This window comes from Amblyomma maculatum, chromosome 1 (assembly GCF_055883805.1).
Source record: "Amblyomma maculatum isolate TAMU_Amacu chromosome 1, ASM5588380v1, whole genome shotgun sequence".
NCBI lineage: Eukaryota > Metazoa > Arthropoda > Arachnida > Ixodida > Ixodidae > Amblyomma > Amblyomma maculatum.
The window spans coordinates 337,152,933-337,176,708 of record NC_139344.1 but is presented as its reverse complement, the minus strand read 5'-3'; the positions used below and the strand labels follow the sequence as shown (position 1 = coordinate 337,176,708).

General features: G+C 43.9%; 1 non-coding gene across 1 annotated transcript; it reads left to right on the top strand.

Annotated features, from left to right (window-relative positions):
- Positions 1-9,069: 9,069 nt before the first annotated feature.
- On the top strand, positions 9,070-9,142 carry TRNAV-UAC (transfer RNA valine (anticodon UAC)). Its single transcript has one exon. It is a non-coding gene; the product is annotated as a tRNA-Val (tRNA).
- Positions 9,143-23,776: the final 14,634 nt, after the last annotated feature.

Sequence of the window (23,776 nt, the reverse complement as noted above, 5' to 3'; positions counted from 1 at the left end):
TGACAACCAATTTGTTTGCCATCTCTGGACTGATCTAAGGAAGCCGAAATAATCATCATCTTTACTCAATGATCGTGCTGGAAACCGGCAGTCACCGCTATTCTGTTCGCGTTCGCAATGTAGAGGCTTCCCTGTTTACTCGCCAGACTTTTAAAAAGAATCTTGTGAATTAATTTGCTGCCTATTCGAGAGTAAGCATCATTTACAGGTACACTGCAATGATCTACATTGATAAATAATTTAACATCGGCACTTGACTGCACTTTGTGTAACTAATGAAAATTTGATACCGCTCGTCAGTGCGTACAATTATTGAAAAGGCTGAATGAGCGACCGAAACAAAGGGTTGTGTCCCCAGGTCCAGCTTTCTTAGATAGACAACTGTGCAATATTGTGAAATACTGTTACGGACATATCAATGGGAATGGACAAACGGTCCAATGAGGAGCAAAATCTTGCTTTTAATCAAGTTCAGCAAGGTTTTTTTCTTCGGCTATAGTTGGTGGAGCTCGCTCACTTTGGCGAAGATTGAAGCGCAAAAATAGAGAATGATGCGATATTGCCACCAAACTGCAGGAGTTTGAGGTTTAAAGCTTTTTCGTTACGTTGATCATTTTTCAACTGTAGTTGACATTAATCCAGTTCGCGTAGGACATGACCTTGCCCCTATTTTAAAACTTTCCAAACAGCATTTTCCCCCTCTTCTGACAACCAAGCTACTGGCTGGCAATAAGTTGTAGTTTTTTGATCTAATGATAATGTTCTCGGCTACCAAAGTGAACAGGTACTACCACGTGAGGGCTAACAAGCCACTCCTGTCATATTAATCATCGTACAAAAAGCATGTCAAAAGGACAATAGTCAACATGCGCTTTATCAACGCCAAGAAAAAATCTGGTCCCCTCTGGATGCCCACCAGCCTTAGCGAGAAGGCCTTTCCGGGGCTGGTTATCCCAAAGATGTGCTTATTTCGGGGACCCAAAGGGATGCACTAAGAGACATAAAAGTAAATTTGTGGAGTGCACATAAAAGATGGTACACCGTATTCCTTTGACTAGTGGTCTAGTGAACTTAAGGCAAACTGGTAGATGTTTAAATGGAAAATAGAAGAACACAGGCGCATTGCGACTCAACGAAAGAAGGGCAACTTGTCTGAACACTGCTATGAGTGCTCTAGTAAATCCTACAAACCATTGTTCAGGGAGTGCGCTGTTGAGGCAAGGAGCAGGAATCGATGCATACATGAAATGATCGAGCCACGTTTGATTCGCAAGAATGCAGCTGTGTGCGTCGGGACGTCAACGGTCACTTTGTCCGCTAAGAAAATCGCGTTCCTTGATGACCATGGTATGAGCATTGCGATGAGTCCCTTCTTTTTTTTTTTTTTCTTCTTTTAATTCTCTCACGTCCCTTTCTTTCCTGCGCTTCAGTTGCTTTTAAGGATTGTACTGCTCTCGCACTGGTCAATCAAGACTGCTATGCGTTTCTGACAATTGTGAGACAGCTGTGGAATTCTAAGACACTGTCATGATCACATTGATAGGATCGATGGTCCAATCTTCTTATACGTTGCAATATCTTGCTTTTTAAGGTCATTCTGCGTTCGCATCGAGTACTTAATTAAGGAGGAGGAAAGGCAGGGAGGTTAACCAGCAAAATAAACCGGTTTGCTACCCTGCACTGGGGAAAGGGGTGAGTGGATATAAAAGTTGCGGGTAAGAGAGGGATGGGTGAAGTCAGTAATCAAAGCCATATCACGTCACAGTCATATCCCGTCACATAACAGCAAAATCACAGCATATCGATCAGTCCGCTCCATGAAAACTACCTAATTAAGACCTCTTCAGAAAACAAAGAGGCAGCGTATTTGACAATACCCACTAGAAAACTGCGCATGTCCCGACTGAAGAGATGCAGGTATATTGATTGATATGATTCAGTCTAACGATGTGCGGAAATATCAAGTCTATAAACATCTTCCCTCTGAAAAATTGCACTTTTATAATCTTTCTAGGTGTGTTCCAAGGGGAACAAGTAACGTACGTCCTGACGGAGTGAGCAGGCAAAAAATGCAGATCGTCCCTTTTGGAGCCAAAAACAAAAACCCTCCTTGACACTGTGCAGGACGAGCTGTGAGTCATGTCCCCGAACACTGTCCAAAGTATCCAACCTGCTTACGACTTGCGCAGAAGACTCTCTTACAAGCGTATAGATGGTTGCGATATGCTTTAGCGCACTCGAGAATGTTGTGGACACATTTTTTTTTTTTTCGAACGTTCTCATCACATTAGCATAACACCAACATAGTCGTCACTAATACGTTATTTCACTAATACGTTCTTACTAATACGTTGCAGTATGCATGAGGCAACGTTTCACTTGTGAAATCGCGTATGACGAGGAAGCAAAAAAGAGAAGGAAGTGTAAAGGATTTGTGTAAATAGGACAAAGCTAAACATTGAGCATTTGTTCCAGCTGCGCAAAGTAGTGGCACAAAGGAACTTCCAGCAACAGGTGTCTGCAACCAGCAAAAAAAGTGGAAGATGAACCCGACGGTTGCAGTTTTAACTCATTCCTTTGTGAAGTACTTAACTGCAGAGCAGGGAGTAGAAAAAAATATATTCCACGGAAGTCATCATGAACTACTGGATGCATAAGTAGCGTTGTATACAGCGTTGTATATGCGAGACGCTTTCCATAAACGTTTCGTGTGGTGCGTCCTCTTGCGAGGAAATATGTGAAGATTCGACAGCTTTTTTATATAGTTAATCATTCCTAACTCTTTCATGTAGATACTGCATATTTTGTCACTCGATAAATTGAAAGCAAGAAATCAAAGGGCAGCGTGAAACAATCAAATTACAAAACTTAGTGATGCATTACTTGGCGCTTACTTGGGATTTAACACACAGCCTGAGGCACTGGACTAATATAATTATTTATCTGGCTGAAAAGGAGAGGTGAAATATTATAGCCCGTCGTGCATTTGTCACCACATGTCCAATGTTGCCTCTGAAAAAAAACAACGAACACCTTCATCATTTCCTTTCTGAATGTTCGAACTATACATGATGGCCATCTCATCTTGAGCAAAACTTTTGTGAATGCTTGCCTCTCGTTGTCTCTGCGTCCATTAGTACACACGGCGAGAATATATCACGTGCTTAGAGCACTTCCAGCGAATTTCCTTCAAATGTAATGATTTGAAACGTTCGGGGAATCTGTTACATGATAAGGGTATAGCCTTCATCAGAGCAGGCATCCCACGATGCATGGCCCCTCAACGGCTCGAATTCGATAGTAAACACTTGTTTACGATGCGACATGGAATTATTGCTGAAGAAATGGTGGCCGCGCGCGCAAGATATATACTTTGCCAGGCAAGGAGGGAAACCCGCGCCCACTTTTTTCTCCTTCTATCAACTTCACGTACCTGTCTTGCAGTATATATTTATTCAGGCTGAAGATAATAATGATGACTAGTCTGCTGATAACATAGTATGCATCAATTACCAAGTGACTGCACGAAATAACCACATCAGTGAGCTGTTAAAGAACTATATTCTGATAATATAGTAAAATGAACAATGTGGGGCGATTGTACGCAAGCTGTTTGAATATATAGGACAAAAAAAAACAACAGGAAATCGCAGACAAACACGTCACTCAGTCTCCTCTATAATGTTAAGCTCCTGGTCAGGCCGTGGTCCCATAACATCAGAGTTTGGAACACACCTTATGAAAAAAAGGTGACCTGCAATGAACTCTGGCCAATCCCTCACTGTGGGGTATATGTGCTATATGCACCGAGGGACAAGAATAGAGGTGGCTTCATATAACTCTTACTATTCCAATATTTTTATCTCAACAAAAACTTTCTCAGACCTCCTAGACAAGCAGCTGTTTCTCGCCATTGGAAAATATTTGGGGCTCTTTTACCCTGACAATGGTGACACGAGTCGGGATCCACGTCGCAAGGCTACCAGGCCGCGCATTCCAATCTGTAACATTGCCAACAAGGCTGCTGCCGCAGGGGAAAGTGTGTCTCCTGTCGTCCTTGTGTAGTAGTTGGCTATAGGGAACATGAGCTAAGCGGTACCATCCGGTGACTGCGAAGATTGCGGAAGTGGTGCACCCTGCTGCTCCAGAACCACGGCGCACCACCATTGTGAAAATCAGGCACGTATAGCAGCCTTCCGCATGTGCAGCGCATTTGTATGGACCTCCCATGCGTGCCAAGTAGTTTCCCGGAAATTATGGTACTTACGTCTTGAAAGGAATATAAAATCAGGCCAGGCGTGCATCGGCACGGTGTGCCGCCTTGAGTGCTCTACAGCTGAACGGGCGCTCTCCTCGAGTCCGCCGAAGCAGTTTAACACTATCTTACAGCGCTGGGTTGAATTACGAAGGGTTAAGTCTACGCCATCATTTTAGTAAATCGCTGCCGTGAAGACAAGAGCCGAATACCTAACATAAGCCGTGTGATTTATCCTGAACTCTTCAAGCACCACACGCATCTACGACTACCAGATACGCGTTCTACGTGTATTTATGTGATAGCAGCAAGTTTATACGTAATTGATTACTTGATATATTAATTACATTTTGTGTAATTTTGTGATTAATTTTTCAAACAGTAACGTTTCGGATAAATCAATTACGTTTCTGATGTGATGATAACCTGTATTATTCAATTCGCAAAAAAAAAAAAAAGGCAACAGGGGCGAAACGTCGGTGACAATGTGACAATATGTGCGTCAAATTGTTCAGCCGCATGACGGTGCACATGTCTGGCTGACCAAGCACGCCGTCGACAGATGACGTCAGCAGCACTACCTAAGGACATCCACTAGCTTTCGGCCGAAAAATATAACTGGAATTGTTATGTTTTATGATTCCACACGAGAATCAACGCCTGATGTTCCGAAGACTCAACACCTACGAACGATTCTTTTTTGTAGCGAAAGCTATACTGCGCTAGGTTTTCAACCGGGGCACCGTGGCACGGTTCCACGTCACAGTTGCCTAGCAACTGTCATGTGATATAGATCGAGAGCTGGGCCATGAGTTGGAGGAGGAAAGAAGAAGAAGACAGATAACTCGGTAGTTGGTAGAGGCGAATGGCAACAGTGAGTTGCTAGGACAGAAGGTTCTTTCGAACGTTGTGACGGCGGCCCATTAAATTCAGGTGTGCGCAGAAAACTTCGCTGCAACAATCACAGCTTTCACTCTATCACTAGGTTCAAGCCATGCTTTCACCCCCACAATTTTTTTTTTTTTTCAGCTTTTGAACGGCCTTTTCATAGCGACAACAAAGAGCGCGGCGCTTTGTAAAAAACACAGAAACTTGCATTGAAGTATCTCTACTACGAGCGGGTGCGCATGGTGTTCTAATTCTATTTAGTTATTTATTGATACTGATACTTTTTACAAGATCTTAGCGGGATGAGCACACGATATAGAAGTATATGAATGCTATAAACAACGAAAAGGAGATCTTTATAGTGAAGACCGCAATGAGGAAAGTACAAATTAAACACAGGAATGTAGCGGTACTAAAAAATGTAAGAAATTTAAAGGCGCTTTTTCGAAATTTTCTGTGCAGTTATTTATACTGCGTCATTAGTAAAAATAGTTGCAGTTTCTAATCGTTCTTAGAAAAAGAAGTACTTACATTTTTAATTCATGCGTCTAATAGTGCGCTTGTAAAATCATGCCGTGCTCTTGTGTTATACGCAAAGGATAACGATACAATGCAGCATGTGTCAATATTTTTCTGACCTATTATTAACCGGAAAAAAAATCTTAGGCGGCATATGCGGTGTCTGTGAGAGACTGGAAGCAAACCACTCTGATTACGAGCAGTGATAGATGTGCAGTAATATGAGTTGTAGACGAACAGCACTGCCTTCTTTTGAACTCTATCTTAGCAATGTTATAATTAGTGAAATTATTCCATATTATGGCGGTATATCCGAACTTGGAGCGAATATTGAAAGTGAACGTACACCGACGGGCGGGGAAGAAGTGAGGGGGGTGAGGGGGGGGGGGGAGAAGATTGAAAGTAAAGGGCGTTGGAAGAAAATTAGTCAAGGGGCTTGTAGATATGATGAAGGGGTCAGCTGGCGGCAAGAAGGCTCTGGCGTGCTTCTATACACCCGAGGAAGGGGAAATAAAGCAGAGTTAGGGCGCAAAGGGAAGGTGATGTCATAGTACAAGAAAATCCCTGGGGGCGCCCGAGTTATACGGTAGACTCCCCCCCCCCCCCCCCCCACACACACACATGCACACACACGCGCACGCACGCGCACACACACACACACACACACACACACACGCGCACACACACACACACACACACACACACACACACACACACACACACACACACACACACACACACACACACACACACACACACACACACACACACACACACACACACACACACACACACACACACACACACACACACACACACACACACACACACACACACACACACACACACTTGGGGTCACTTGTCTTGTTCGACAAGCAGCATATCTTCGACACACACCAGTTGCTATTGCACACACACACGGCACATTTGCAGCAAGTAGCTCTGAACTCTTATGCGCAGCACAAACGCTCGATAGTACATCGAGCATGTCTTGGACATGTCATGGTCCTCACGATACTCGGTTGTGCAATGATCTTGGTCGAATTTGAGAGTTGATAAGTATGTTGTGCTTGGGCGAGAATGGGCATGCACAATAACTGGATTAGGGCGTTCTGGACACAACCTGGACTCATTCTAAAAAAAGACTTGGTCCACCCACAAAATTAGGTGACCCACACCAAATTGATTTTGTTTAATTCGAGAATTCGGTTAACCCAAGTGCGAAACCGATTTGGCCACTCCCAAACTTTACCTAGCCCACCCTCAAAATTAGGGTTACCTATCCCAAAATCGGTTTAACCCTATTCGAGAGTTGAGTTGACGCACATTCGGAACCGACTTGGCCCGCTTCAAAATTTGGGTGACCCGCACTGAAATTGACTTTGTCTAATTCGAGAATTTGTTATTTACAAATATATTGCGGGCCACTTTTGGCCCCAGCAGAATTGTGTTAACCCGTCCAAGTCGAACACCGATTTGGCTATTGCCAAAATTTACCCGCCTCCAGTATTTGGGTGGCGTGCCCTCAAATCAGCTTTGCCCAATTCGAGAATTGAGTTGACGTATGTTCGGAACCAACTTGACCCGCTTCAAATGTGGAGTTAGCCCATACTAAAAATTCGGGCGACCCACCACATATTAACTTAGCCTGATTCAAGAATTCAGTTAAACCAAGTCCAAAAGCAGAGTTAGCAACTTCAATATTTACCTGGCCCACCCTCAAATTTTGAGTGACCTACCACAAAATCGACTTTACAAATTCGAATGGCCCACGTGCCAAACTTGGAGGCCCACCTGTAAAACTATATCGCAAGGTGCTTGAAGAATGATGGACAGTCAAGGTTTGGACTCTTTCTATGCACTACGTTGGCTGACGCAACGAAACCGCCTTCCATATTCTTTCCACTGTATCTCGACGAAGAGCTTTGTTGCTACTTAATTCTGCGATGATCCTTCTGAATAACATATATTACACATGCATTAGAAACTGCGTCGACGGCCAAATTTTATTGCGATGCCTGTCCGAGTTCATTCTGAGCTTCCTTGTTGTAAGGTCTTGCAATGATAAAGGCGATAGCAGCTTACATTCCTTTCCAAATGTCAGCCCTAAAAAAAAAAAAAGAAAAAAAAGAAAAAAAAAAAGCGATTCTGTAGAAAACGCAGGAAAATTGGTTCCGCCCGAGATCTAACCGCAGACATTTAACGTGCACGTCGAACGTTGTAACTACAAAAATAAACAGAAAAAAAAAAAACACACTACGAAACCAACATTTGGAGCGCTTCGGTCTAGACGCTTTGTTTTGTAACAATTCTTTCGCTGCTGCCAGTGACGTTTACGACCAGGTGGTCATGAAATTCTTCAGGCAGTCGTTTGTAGCAATTCTTTTGCTGCTTTTTAGAAAAAGCAGTTTCTTGACACGAACGACACGGACGAAGAACGCGAAAAAGACGCCCAAAACGCGAAACATCCCCTAAATTCATTGATATAAAACTCATGACTGGCAAACATTTTCGCCTAAAGCGCATGCGGAATGGTACTCTATACTTTAGAAAGTTCATTTCTTAGTTAGAAATAATTACATTCGACTTGTTGAAACTCGATTGTTTTTCAAGGTGTATGATAAAGGTTTCCAGAGTCTGTCCTTTTTTATGGCCAGCATTTACTTGTATGACACGTGTTTGATCATAAAAAAGGAGAACAATCCTCGTCATTGTGTTTACGTTGCTTGTAACGTGCCAAAAAGTATCCTGGTCATGACATGATATTGCTGCAACAATTATTCAACTATTCTGTGCTCCATAAGCAGTACATCTATACGGCCAGTTTGACCGATGTAGCATTTTCCGCATGTCATAGGTATTCTGTAGACCACATTAGTCCCGCCGGCCATAAACGGATCGCCATATTCTTTTATCTTTTTTTTTTTTTTTTTTGTTCCTGTCGGTGACATCCTTATGCACTTTACAGAGTTTTCCCAGTTTGCTAAGTGCAGCAAGCACAACTGTGCCGTTGGCTCTCGGCCACCTTTTTATAGGTGGTGCGTTACCCTGATGAAAATAATCCTTCCCAGCAGTCAATTCAACTTCCTGAAGCAGAGGGTACCTTAGTGCCAGCAATTTAGATGAAACATTTTGCCGGTCATGTGCCGTTTGCCTTTAAAAATATGTGTTATGTCAATCAATTCAGTTATGTCTAGCAATGTAGCGCCTTTTTCTCGTTCTTCGTCCGTCACGTTTGCGCAAAAAAAAAAAAAATCTAAAGTAAAATCTAAAGTAAAATAACAACAAGCTTTCTACTTTAATTGTTGATGCTGTCAGAGACGTGTCGCAGCGAGGAGTGACGGAGGTTACTAGAAGCAGCAAAAGAATCGTTACAAAATACAACTGCCTAAGTTGAGTTCTCAGCCGGTTCCGTAGTGTAGTGGTTATCACGTTCGCTTTACACGCGAAAGGTCCCCGGTTCGATCCCGGGCGGAACCAAATTGCTTTTTTTGTTTAATGGTTTTTTTTGTTTTTCTTTCACGTTGATTAGAACAATGGCAATGAGTAAGCGATTAAAAATTCCTGGTCAATACTTTACTCTTTATCTTTACATAACGCAAAGAAGACACGTACAGCTAGGTGCGGCCATAATATTACGGAGCAGGCTTTTATTGTTTCAAATTTTCTCACCGCTTCTGCATAGATTATATGATGCCTACTAGATCCTTACGCGAGCGCACCAGCGGCACGCGTTTACGTATGCACAAGATGTTTCCTAATATTCCCTAGGCTACGCCTGACAAAAGATTATGTCGCCGAGGCGTGCTCCGTACTGTACGTTGACGGATACGCACGGATACGGATTTTCGTCCACGCCCGTGTTTTGTTTGCGCTTTTTAAGAATGATGTGTGACCAACGTGTTCAAACTTCTATTTGGCTCATATTGGCTTTTTCGTTTTTCTTTTTCATTAAGCCGTGAACCCAAGCATTGTGTCATTGCCTCCTTCGGTCTTCGATTACAATGGTAAATGGCAGCGCTTCCCCAAAATCTCGGTCGAGTAATAATGACAGCCTGAGGTCGAAAAGCTTATTTTGTGCTATTTAAACTACAAGCTGTGACAGGTAGCTTTTATGGTGCAGTTTCCAAGTAAGGTTGGCAACGTTATGCTTTTAAATGGTCAACGGATCACTCTGTGCACTTCACAAAGAATTGTAATGTTTACAGCACAGCTAAACAGAAGATGCTTCTTTTTTTTTTTAAATTATACACGTGAACGCAGATTTATAATAATTAACACAAATTTGCTACTGGTCACGTCAGGTTATTATCTTAGTTAATTCGTTATCTAACCGGACTTTATCATGAGTAGTACTAGTCGTTGCATTTTTTTTTTTTTTTTTTGTTATGCAAAACGCAATCACCGGCATGTAATGTTGTAGATACTGAGATGTTGGTGACAATAAAATTAATAGAAATTAAATCAAGAAAAGAGGCGTGCCATAAACAAACCTCTGGGGAATGTCGGAATCAGCACAACTTGAGGGGAAGAATAATTTTTGATTGCCAATACTGACAATCGTTTGTTAAGTAAGCTTCCAGCGAGTAATTTGAACTTCTTTATTTGGCTACCTATAGTTCGCAAAGATGCTTGTTATGTGAAATTTTATGAAATAGTTTCTGAAAGTCTGCTTTCATTAATTGATTGCCTGCGCAAAATCGTATAGATTTTACTAGCTATAGCTGAGTGGCGGTGGACAATCCTCAACTAAAACCGCGTGGTGCATCAGTTAGAAACTCGTTTTGTACTACAAAAAACTCTGCTACATGTTATTGAATTATGTGTATAAAGCTTTACATGGAGTGGGGGTTCATGATACCGGGCGGTAATTCAGAATATATACTCCGTCTCCAACTTTATGAATTGGTTTAATTATTTCCGTTCTCCAGTCACCCGGTAATGAGCCTTCGTTTATCAACTTGTTAAACAAGATTCATATATACTTGTAACGGCACTCTGCATAACTCTCCATAAAAGCATTGGGAATGTCATCTGGTCTGGGACTTTTTTTTTTTTTTTTACATAAGCTTCAACAATAAATTGTGAGCACCTGTCTCAGAAATCATAACATCTGGAAATGAGGACGAATTCATGGAATAGGAAGGGAGAGAGCCGTCATACGGCGTAAATATCATGCGCAAAAAAAAGAAAAAGAAAGAAAAAGATCCATGCGCACCAAAGCATCATCGCACATACACATGGTATTTAGTTTCAATGTGTCATATGATCGCGAGGCTAGAGTTATGTGCCTCAAGAATTTCTCACGGGATGTTTTAATGAAGGAGTACAGCTGAGTAGAAAAGTACCTTTCCTTGTCGTGGACGATCTGCTGCTTTAGTTTCTTCTCATTTTCTACAGTGATCGTTTCGGAACAGTTTCTTTCTCGTAATTTTTTAGTTTAATTTTTGAACGTAATGTGTCTCGTGTGATCCTTTGGTTATATTTTGAAAACTCCGCTGCAATTTCCGGAATAAAGCGTTCGACGCACTGAAAAACAAAACTTTTGGAAGATAGGATGACGTCATTCACTTTGCCGTTGAAACTTCCAAATGGGTAATAATGAATGTCAACCAATACGAACATCTGGTTCATCATGTGCACGAGAAAAAAAAAAATTGGGAAAGGAGCTGAGAGTATCTAGACAATCAAAGTTTTCATTCATCATCGTGTGTACAACTTTCTGATCAGAAATACTGGTCGTTACATAGCTTTCGATTTTTGCTTTAACAGCGCTAATTAAAAAATTAATCAATAACTGAACCTTAACCATTGTGAACTCTAGTAAAATCCTCAACTACCTGAAGCAGGTCAAATGCAATGAAAACATAAAGCGTACAAAACATGAGTTTGTTCACTAGTGTAAGGAATATGGAAGCCCAGTCCGTTCTGCGTTTGGTAAATTAATATCGCCAGTCAAGATTAGCCTAGCATTCGGTTTTATATGGCACTCGATATATCTTTGTCGATTTAATAGCAGTTCCACGGACGAGCTATGTGGCCAGTATCCAGCTCCTAAAATTTAAACAGCATTATTTTTGCAAAAGCACAATGACAGAGAGTTCAGTGTAGCGGCTGATGTGTTCACGAGGCAACGTGTCGAGATCAGCTACAACTTTGAGAAACAATTATTGATTAAAATTAACAACAATTAAAAAAAAAATTCAGCAAGGCGCAATTGTTTGTTGCAGTCATAGCGAGTTTGGGCTAAGGCAATAAAATTCTAAGAGTAATGCATTAGTAATCGATTACTGTTCTGTAACTTTACGTTATTTTTCGGGAGCAGTAATTGACCCCGGCAATGAATTACGTTTTAGAAAGAGTGATAGTAATTTTAATCGGTTACTTAATTTCTGTGACGTGTTATTTTCTGTGACGGTTACTGTACGTGAGCAGTTGACAATGGCTCCCTAGCTATATTGTCGATGATTCAGTGCTTCCCAGGAAAAAATAAACGCGTAAATCGGTAGAGTGAGGTTTGAAACAGCATGATTGGGCGAATAGATTAGTAGATAAAAGAGTAAATACATGCTACTTCTGCAGAGGCTTTCGACGAATAAATCAACTTACACGGGCTGAAGAGATAACAATTCCCGCCACATTATTTAAGCACTGAAAGTTATCGGGAGTTACCGGGAGAGCTCTCGTTGCTCCCGTTAGGCTTTTTTTCTTCTTTTTTTTTTTTTAATGGTGGTGGCCTCCATGGCATTGCAATAAAAACAAGCCTTGACCAAATTTTTTACTGCCTCGACATCAAGTAATAAAGTTCAATTACAGAATGTATATTTGTCGATTTAATAGCAGTTCCGCGGACGAGTTAGGTGGCGGGTATCCAGCTCCTAAAATTTAACGAGCATTCGCGTCCAATCTCTTCAGGTGTCCAATCATCACGTTGCCCTTTTTGCCAAGGACACAAACGTAAAATATTTAAGGCCTGCTGACTTGTTGCAGCAGCTTATTCCTATCACTTTTCCTATCACTTCGTCTGACCCCCTTCTACTGATATATCTGTTCCTCAAAGAACAACAATCAACGAAGAGGTGCCAATCTCCGACTCTGTGATGAAAGATAGCGTTGACGAATGGCATACAGTCGAAAAGGGTGACGGGAGGAAAACCCGCCAGAATATACAGGCCACATCTACACCAATATTGATCCTTCCTTTCTCAGTATGGGTAATATGTTTAGCCCGAATCTTCTCAGTCACATTTGAATCCCTCCTCAATGCAGTACCCGTGAGTGTCATTTTCTATCCTTTTCCAGAGGACTACTCTGGCGCAACGCCTTTTCACTTGCAGCTTGTCTACATCTTGTTTTTATCGTTGTGAGCGCTTTTGCTGCTTCTATTTATCTATTGATATCATGGTCTGCTTACATAGCTAAGCCTTTAAAAACTGATAACTAGCAAACATCTCTTCATGCGGCATTTCTCTCTCTCTCTCTCTTTCTCTCTTTTTTTTTTTTTTTTTTTTTTATGCATGCTGAAGCCTGCATTCATGGTACACTTTGTTCAACGCTTGCGACGGCTATTAGTAAATTGCAAAAACGATCATTTGGGAGTAGGGAATTATCTTGCACGTCTCTGCTGAGGACAGCTGAAGAAAAACGAAAACGGCGAGTTAATAAAACCGAGTGCTTAAGTTACGCACCGCGGAGAATTGCCTCATATGGAGACATCTTTCTCTTGTCGTCATAATGTTTTTTCCATTGTTTTGTTTTTATGAAGGAGAAGCAAAAGGGTGGAGGTTCCCCGCGTTGCGAAGTTGACAGAAGAATTAAGAAACTAAAATAGACAAAGACACCATTGCTGATACAGTATAAAAATACAACAAACTGAACAATATATGATCGCTTCTCCGTGAAGCCTTTACGAAAACCTGTGAACTCACGGACCACTTAGGAAATTGGCGTCAGCCACTAGCCGGCACAGTGAGCCAATTACTTTCGCCGCTTGCGCAAACCAACGAATAAAAGAAAGTTCTCGGGCTTAACAAAAGAATTGCTTTCAAGATTGTGAAAACGAATTGCAGAAAGTAATTCAGTAGATTAAGAGTATTTCCCTCATTCTTAAAGGGCAAAGGGAGGACATGATGTACGAAGCTCCGCTTCCCACTCGAACTCTTTCCTCTCCCCTCCTTTCCCCCTTGCACCCTTATATTTCTTTTTCCTTAGTCTTCTGAGAATATTGGGAAAGCCGGTCCACCGAAGACGAGACAAGACGTTGAGGTCTTCTCGAATAAATGCGCAACCCGAACGACGGACCATTCCGCTGACGTCATCTGCATGACTTCCCTGGAATTTGCCCGTTTCACACCGTTCATTAAACCGATCAAGTGGAAAGCGTGGTATAAGAGCGCCCCTTTTAATCATGTCCAGCCGTATGCCCGACGGAGTTCCTACCTATGCTCTCTCATTGCCACCCATTCAGCCTGCAACTGGGCTTGATTTGTAAGAAATGTTTCTGAAATTGGGATGAAACATGGGGTATGGCTTATGTTCCTGGTTGGGTTTGCCATTAAAAAAAAATAATAACCTTTTGTTTATCCCTCACATTACATAAGCAGGCGTTGAAAGACTGCTTAACGAGAGATCGCTTGAGGAAATTCTAAGCCAACATAGAAAACCAACAAAAATGAATGAATGAATGAATGAATGAATGAATGAATGAATGAAGGAAGGAAGGAAGGAAGGAAGGAAGGAAGGAAGGAAGGAAGGAAGGAAGGAAGGAAGGAAGGAAGGAAGGAAGGAAGGAAGGAAGGAAGGAAGGAAGGAAGGAAGGAAGGAAGGAAGGAAGGAAGGAAGGAAGGAAGGAAGGAAGGAAGGAAGGAAGGAAGGAAGGAAGGAAGGAAGGAAGGAAGGAAGGAAGGAAGGAAGGAAGGAAGGAAGGAAGGAAGGAAGGAAGGAAGGAAGGAAGGAAGGAAGGAAGGAAGGAAGGAAGGAAGGAAGGAAGGAAGGAAGGAAGGAAGGAAGGAAGGAAGGAAGCTTTTATTTGATTGAACGGATGACTCTCGGCCGCTGTTTGCGTAATTAGGGAATTAGGAGGGATGGGAGTGTAGTTCTAGCTTCTTCGCGGTTCTTCAAGCTATTTCTCGTTGCTTGCAATGCTGCCGATCTGCGCGTTCTAAGTCGACCTCTCTCACACTATAATCGATGCAGGCCGCTCTCACTGCCATAGGTTGCAATGGCATGTTGTATTGAGGTGCTTGATAGTCTCTGATGTGGTAGGGCGGGAATGTCGTCGTGTGGAATATGCGTAATTTTGTTTCTTCCTCGTGAAAAAGATTGCCCATTGCCATATAAGATGTTTTAGGTCTGCTGTACACTGTTCCTGACAGTGGGTGCATGTGTTGTGTTTTAGTGTTTCGTGTCTGCCGAGAAACCACTCGTCAAGTATGTGTGGTGTGTAAGCTGCGTTTGTTATTATTTTGTTGAGAAATATCTCTTGTGGTCGAGTGAGACCTTTATTATTGTCAAACACAAGCGTTGCTGTTGCTTTATATAACCTAAGCCTGCTGTCGTGTTTTATTTTGGTGCGTAAATAGGGCATAATCGCTCTGCCAGGGGAACCTTTAGTGAGCATATAGGGATTTTAGTCTATCGGGTTAGGCACGGAGTTGGATGTGGGGCGTTGCACCTGTCAGCAAGCCCAACCTCTTGCGCGGCTGCGTTTCACCCGTCCGTGCCAGTATGCCCCGGTGTCCATATAATTTGAATTTCTTTTTCAACCTCCCGCATTCGCTTCAGCGTCTTTCTGATGTCGTTGGCCACTGCGTCTTCTGTAGTTGGTGCCGTGAGCTCTGCAATCGCTGCGCTGAGCCGGTGAGAATTCGATATCCATAGAAATTATCTCTTAAGGCTGCAGCTGTCGTAATGGTGTTTATTACTCCCCATAGGCAAGCAACTCGGCATGTAAAACTGATCCTCCAGGTAGGTGCTATGTGTGCTGTCCGTTGTGTTTGGGCGCTGGCACACAAGCCCATGCCATACTCACCCTTTCATTTCTAACTACAGCGTCAGTGTAGATGTCTACTGTGTTGTTCAGCGCTCTTGCGAGGGCCGTACTCACTGAGACAAAAAGCACGTGTTTGCAAAAGCCTAGTTAAAGGTACTGAAACGTTACCATGAACTATAACAGGGTGGAAAGTTGGGCTGGTTGGTGCATGATCTTGTGACTAAAAACAGCGCTAATTATTAGCGCCTTGTCCCCCATCGCTGTCCTTCGTATCGTGTTAGTGCTGCTTTTAGCCACAACACCATGAACTAATTGGCTAAATCTTTCACAGATAAAGCGATTGGAGGTGATTGGCTTCGTAATATCCGAGCTGTGTTAATTAAAAAAAATTCCGCTAGTTTCACAGAAGCTCCAAGGCAGCAACTAACCTAGCTACGTCCCTTCGGTATTAACTTTGCACTCGTTATTACTGTCTTCATTGTCAACCTTGAAACAACACAAGGACTTCGGTAGACGACGTGGCAGATTGGAATGTTGTTGTTATTAATTTCTTTTACAATGATGAATGCAGCCGCCATCTGAGACTTCTTTATAGCCCGCACCAACATCAGAATATGGGAACGAGTTGCCATCTGTCGTCGTCCACACGCCGCCATCAAGGCAGTTTTTCAGTTCATGGTTCGCGATATAGCGAAGCGCCAGTTTTGGCATACCACGGATGCCATTCCGTTTCCGTAATTCCCGAACACTTGCGTCCAGCTACGCTTGCACAGAAGCATACGTGCGCGCTCGCTATGTTCTGTAATTCCTTTACTTCGCACCGCATGCTCAGACAGCAGCCTGCGGAAGCCTATCACTGATTGCGCTGTGCTAAAACTATAGATGGTACATGGGACTGGGGAAAAAAAAAAATTGAAAATAACGTCTGCCCTTTAGTGGCTGTATGTTGCAGTATAGACTGCCCACTCGGTGCATGCCTGCTTTCAACTACGCAGGATGCTTCGATAAATTTTTGGACTGCGAAGGAAACAGTTTTTATTTCGTGGCTTTCGCATTTTGCGAATTTTTGCTGCCAAATTTATTATTTCTGCAAGAATTTTTTTTCTTAAGCTGTCACCGTGCTGTCTCCCAGAACCAATTTACACAAAGGGGCTTCCATCCTTCAGCTTCATTTCAGAACAGGGTTAAATTAGCTGGCTGCATAGCGCTCGTTCCGCTCCCATATCACGAACTTTCCAGAAACAGCGGACTTCGCTATGGTGTTCCATCATTTTGCTTGCATTAAACCCTTTCGGCTTCTTTCTTGCGGTGACAGCCAGACGTCGCGAACTGATATGAGACCGCGAGAGTTGCGCGGTCTCCATAATCGCCCGCGGGAGGCTCTGGAGCACGCGGGGCAGCCGGGGATGAATACAAAGGCTCGCCGGTGAAGACTTTGAGCGACAACGCTCTTTATGTACGCCGTGCCGTGCGCAAATACCCGGGGCTGTTTCCCTCGAAAAAAAAAACGTTGCAGGACTGCTTATCACGGTAACGGCGGCTTGCGTGGGACAACACGTCGCGGTGACAGCTATCACTTGCGGGAAGACCCCTTATAGCCCTCAGCTCACATTCAAACAAAGCATTTGCTGCGTCACAAAAATGTAGAAAGAAAGGAGTGCTTCCGCTCGCCAGGCGACGACGGGACGTTACACTAATGGGGAAAAAAAAGGTGCTCGCAAAAACTGTTGAGGAAAGCGATAAACGGGGATTAAGACACGTCAGAAGTTCGAGAGAAACTCCAGAAAGGATGATGCATGAGATGGGACAGTAAGAGAATACGGCGCAAGGATGAAAAAGAAAAATGAAGCCAAGGCTGATGTAAATGCGTCCCTATAAATGCCACCGTAACACGTGTAGCGGCTGAACGCACGGTCTAGCAGCACTAGCACTTTGAGAGGTGTACGCTGCATGGGAACGCCCGCCAGAACTATCCTCATAATTTTCTTTACTTATTCATTTCGTTTTCTTTATATACTTGTTATACTGGATGGTGCGCCCATCTAACTGTATACGTACACGTACTATCACGTAGCGTGTGAGCTGTAACGCTTAAGAAGAGGTAGGAACTTTGCGAAACGATATGAGCCCATCAACGCATTAAACTTATGCGCCCGATAAAAAATAACACAGTTTTACGAACATTGTGCTCGTTTGCAGCTGTCTATGAAGCTTCAATGAGAGTGACCTACGTGCTGTAGGCCATACTGAGCCCGATAGTACTTCTTCCGGAGTCCGTTAATTATAAATATTACATTCCAAAAAAAATATTACACATAGAAAAAAAAATACGAAGTAACACTTGCGTAAACTAGAATATTCCTTTTCTTAGACACGAAGATATGGACAATAAAACGCCCGCTTAGTCAGCACTAGAGTAGCCGAACCAAAGGAAAGGGGATGTACGATGAAGTAAAATTCAAATATTGGGGCAATGAGCATAAAATAAGACGACTTAATTGGTGTCACCGGTTAGAAAAAAATACAAAAAAAAATCATTTTGTTTATCCCTTTATAGAAAATAGGATCATGAATGTACAACAGCCATCATGCAGCATCTAATTCACCCAAACGTGGTGTGATGTCATCGTATACTAATTAACACGCAATCTTCCGAAGCCGTGATGTAAACCACGTTTAGACACAAGCTCTCAAGTGTACCAGTTTAATTAATGCAAACCCCATTAACTGCAAAACACCTCGCCCTGTCTTTCGTAACTATGCGGCACCCATCCTGTAACTCTTCTCCACCTCCCGGGCTTCAAAAGAGCCGACGACCTCATGCAAAAGAGGGGTCCGTCTCAGTAACTCGATAAAAGCGATGCGACGGCATAATTGATGTCTCTCCACTTTCCGCTTTTCCGCATTAGCTCCAATCTCCTCAGCTAGCAGAGGCGTCAGAGCGCGTTACATAAACACCAAAGCACCGGGCGCGGGGTCCCCGTCTTTGCGGCCTGCACTGACAAGTGTAGCGGATCGGTAGTCGGCTCTTCCATAAAAGAAGGAGCTCTCGAGACAAGCTGCCGCAACGCATTACTTCGTGTAAGCACAATAGGAACTCGCGATCTAGTTCCATTTATCTTCAGCAGTCTCTCTCTAGCCTTTGTAGCAGTGTTGCGGTCTCTACCACCAATGTTGCCTTAGAATGAGCGGTCATGCTAATCAGGCAGTCACGTTTTTTCGTATCCTTTATTGTTTGGCGCGGCCCGCGTATATACATTCACTGTTCGGCCCGTGTGGAACTTGGTTGCTAGGTCCCCCATAGTTTCGACTTAAAATGCGGCGTTGCGGCTGAGGCGCGCAAGTACTTGACAAAGTTTTGCCGCTGTCACTTAACTTGCCTCGGTTAAACAAGTGGTGCAGGATAAGATGGTTCTTTCTGCCTGGGGCTCTGATATGTGGGTTGACAAGACCTTTCATTTCTTCTGCTGTTAGTCATATAATACCACTAACTCACCTAAATGCGCACCTGCTGAACTTGATAAAGGAGTTTCAGTGAGGATTATTGGAAGTTATCAACGTGTTACGCTTTTTAAAAACAAAAAAGAGTTCCCGGTGTTTCTCATGCACGGAAAGCTGGATCGCTGTGCCTCCCTAAATCTTTCGTCGCGTTCCTATGAGCTTCTGGAATTTATTTTTCTCATTACTTACGGTGCCTCAATGTCGCTATATTTTAGCGATGTCCTGACTCCCATTGTTCGATCGAAAGACGCCATTTTGGTCCACAAACGAGGTTTGAGTTGACCCCTAAAATGGAGAAAAATAGTCTGAAATCAAATATTTAAAGACTCCTTGAAATGTCTCGAAATAGCATTGAGCGCTTTTCTTGACGCGTTTAATAAACGTGTGCTCTAAAATGGCTCTGACGTCACCATCCTACTAATTGATCACTCCATCCACTTGAACCCTACTGTAACCGATTTTGACAACAGCCTTGCTGGTTGCCGACCTTGACTGTCGTTCTCCACTCAAGTTCTTGTTGTTGTTTTTTTAATCAGAGAAGAACTCTGGCTCTCCGACTTACTTCTCACATAAAGCACTGCCTCCTCAGTAGAAACCACTGCTCTAGGACCAAATTTGTTACTTCTAGGCTATTAAACAGTGCGCCCCAGTTGCCACAAAGTGTCCAGCACTTTCTCTGGACTATAGTTGGCACATTTGATGTCTTGGCAGATGTTATGTAATACGTGGAAGGATATAAAGCTTAGCCATTTTCAGGGTGAAGCTTTTTATGACTAAATAAATGTATACAAGGCGCTCTGTCCCTTTTTCTTCGCTTGTATGTATGTGTGTGTGTGTGTAGTTTTAAGCGCCTTTAAATTTACCATGTATGCAATGCTACAAGACCACTATTTTAAATACAGGAGAATATCAGCTCGTTATATCAGTTTGCGAGGAGTTTTCTCCGTTGCGAGAAGTTTTCTATTAAACACGTTGAAGTCTGTGGAAACTTGCATGAACATTTACGTCTAATTCATAACAAATATAGCATATGGTCATAAACCACTTTGTCATAACAAGCCTCGTGCGTTGCGTTGTGCGTTGAACTCGTGTTTACATGACACCGACCGCAGAAAAGTCGATGTTCTCCAAATGCGTGTATGTTTACTAGAGTCTCCTTGGGACGTTAAACCCCACAAACCAACCAAACCAACCAAAATCCATCCAAGCACTTTGACTATGGCCTTGCTCCCCCTGTTTGCGTCGGCAAGCGAAGCCCTAGCTCCTGGCTATAGGAACTCGTGTCGTTAACAAAGCACGAGTTCGCATCCCGGTGATTCCGCACCGGGTTTAACGGCTGGTTCAGTGCCTTGACCCACCGAGCTCTACGTGCTTGGGGTACCCCTACGTCCTCTTTCCTACGTTCCTTCTTTCTTCTTATCTCATCGTTGTGCTTCGGTAACGATTTCGAAGCCGGGCCGTAAATTCAAGAAACGCTCAACATCCTTCCCTTCAAGCTCGCTCTTCTGCGCTCGTTGGAGTGGCTCGGAACGCAGTATGTTAGATTTATTTTTTGCGCTCCAACGCAGGAAAGATTCCTCAACGACGTAGTAGAAGTTCCCTTATAAATGTGAACTTCGAAAATTAAAACATTTTAGTGTCGGGGTTGCCGGTGTTGTGAGCGAAAAATTAGCGGGAAAGCGAAAGCTGTGAGAGTAGCCACGGTAATCCCTGTAAGCAATGGGCACGGTAATTCCTGTAAGCAGTAACCAATGGGCAGCGAGATAGTGCATCAGCATCGAGATGTTTTCGCCAAGTTTATAGGTGGCGGTGAAGGTGTACTCTTGAAGCCGTATCACCCAGACCCCGGTGTAGCACAGTTTCGGTTAACGCAACGATTTGGAACAAAAACGTAAATTTTACCTGTGACAACACTAAACTAGTGTAGCGCAACAGTTCTAACTGCAGTTTGCATGCCTCGAGGCCTCAATTGGAGACAATGTAGACAGCTTTCTTGTAGCCCTAAGATACATTGCGCGTCTAAAGTATTTCATGGCGTTTTCTAAGAATCTTTTAAACGTGATCCTTGATCCACCGTTTCAAGGTTCACAAGATTAAAACTCCCCCCCCCCCCCCCCCCTTTTTTTTTTCTCGGATTGTTTCTACCATTTTGTACATTTCTCCCTCATCCTCGTGTTCCCTTCCCTGTAATGCTTAGAGAAAGGGGGGAATGAGTTCTTTGGCACAATATTGGACAAAGCGCGGCGGAGTGCAGGGAAAAACGTCTTAGCCGCATAGGGCCCGGCTGAAATACAGCCTCACGCAACCAGGAGCGATAACGTGTGGCAGAGGAAGCTGAGAGCAGTTTTTTTTTTTTTTTTTTTTCGTTTGTGTGCACAAGGGGCAATCGAGAAGAACCGCGACTAAGGAGAAACAATAAACGGTGGTGAGGGAGGGGAGCCCGGGGCTGGCAGGAGTTCGAGGTCAATGAACCCTGTGGCCAGTCGGCAGCAGCGCGCCTTCTCAAAGCAAGATTTCGCGCTAGAAGGAAGGAGAAGCAGCAGCCGAAGCGGCGTGCACGGGTCCCCGCGCACCACGAGACGAGCTACGTACTCTGTCAATCTAAAACCGTGCAGCGCTGTAAAGCCGCATCTGACTTCAGCCAATCAGAAACCGAAGTGGCAAAACTGGCCGCAAGCAGGAATGTTTCATCGTTTGCCCAGTGCATTCGCTCATTGGCTGTCATGTGCGACCTAGCCACGAAGGGAGCGCTCCGAGATTCTGACCCAGGGCGAGTTGAGCACAGCTCTCGATTCCACAACGCTGTGCGGTATTAGTGAAACTCAACATGGTGCGGATCGTTAACGGGCGCCCGGCAGCGCCCGGCACGATCGAACCGTATGTCGGGTCCGGGCCGGTGTATAGTACGGTGTCTGGCTTGTTGCGAGCGCGCCTGCCGCTGCCAGCCGAACGCAGGCCGCTTTAACGCGCCGACGCCGGCAGAAGCAGCAGCAGCGACGCGATCAAAAGGCTACAGCGCTAAGCGCCCGAGCGATGAAGTGTTCCTGTGGGAATGGCTATTGCTCGAGGGTCTTCCTTCTTTCGAGGAATTCGTCACGCCATGGGCTGCTACACGGAAGCGCTGAACACGCAGACCTTTTCGCCTTGCCTGCGAGCCAATGCGGCACCTGGCGGCCGCGTTACCTTTAGCACTCTTCCTAGGAAGTCTACTGTTTGTGTAACCATTTTCTTTTTTTTTTTTTTTTACCGGAAGATTTTAGGCCTCGCCCTTTAAAAATTTAGCGTTGCGTGCGTGCATCTATATCTGCGTACACAAACCGACTTTTCACCGCTCTCATGTTAAAACGTCTAAAAGCGCCGTTACTCAATATCGTTGGCAGCGGAAGAGTAGCATGCAGTGAAGCGCCCTCAACGACACTTGACACAACTTTGCTGCTAACTAGCCCTGTAGGGACAAGAAAAGCTGTTGACCCCCATCGCACTGATGACTTCGACGCTCTGTATAACCTTATTGAAATAAATTAAGGCTTTGCAGTTTTGGGCGCCTCACCATTCGAGGTTCGTCGACCCTCCACCTCCCCGGGTCGACACTAAATTCCGGCGCATAAGGCTCTCAGCACGCCTTGCCACAAAAGCTTACTGCGCGCGGCGTCATACATCACTGGACATGTGCTAAATGCACCGACGGAAGCCAGTGACAGGACAAGACATACGAGCCTGTCTGGCAGTGGTCCAAAGTCTCTGGATGCATAGTGAGAGTATGGTCAGAGTCCTTGTATGGTCAACGACGGGCATATGAGCATCGCTGGCAGGAAAGATGCGCACTCGCTTGTCGACTGTCTCGCTTTTGGGATTGGGAAGCGCGAGACTTTAGTTGAATGAACGAAAATCGCGGCTTGCCTTACAAAGGAACAGAAAACACGGCTATGCCGCATCGCTGTCAGAACCAGCCTGAAATGAAAGCATCCATCAAAGTGAAACTTTAGCCTTGGCTGCCTTCGTTTGCCAAGAACGGGATAGTGCACGTGTCTAGGAGGCGCACACAATCAATCTTTCCAAGCTTCCTCGTACAGTAAATCCCTTGTAAACTACGTAGGCGCGAATACGACAGATTTGATCCAGGCGTCAAGCTCTTACTTTTTTATTTTCCTTTTGCCAGCTCACGAGAATTCTGTGAAAAAGACGAACGAAGGATCATTTAATTAAATCTTATCCTCCCACGCAGTAGCCGACGTCGTTGTATATAAAAAAACGAGCCTTGCACGCGTCCTCGTACGAAAAAACTGCTACGGTGACTGTGAAAAATAACGTAGCTTAAAACGTCAAGAACTGGCTCCCATTCACTCCTCCGCAAACAAATGCGCCCTTTCCCTACGTCTCCCATTTTTCTTCTGGCAATTTTACGGCACTCACAGCTTCCCCGTCGTAACCGTGTGATTAACGATTTTTATTATCAAAACGAATTAGCGCCAGCCATTCCATCCCACATTCGGGACCCACATACATTCTTAATAGTAGGTATCCTTAGAGGTCAAGCTTCTATGATTGGAAGTTGTAAACTACCAAACAACAGGTAAAAATGACGGACGATTTATCACGCTTAGGCCAAGTTCGAATTAGCT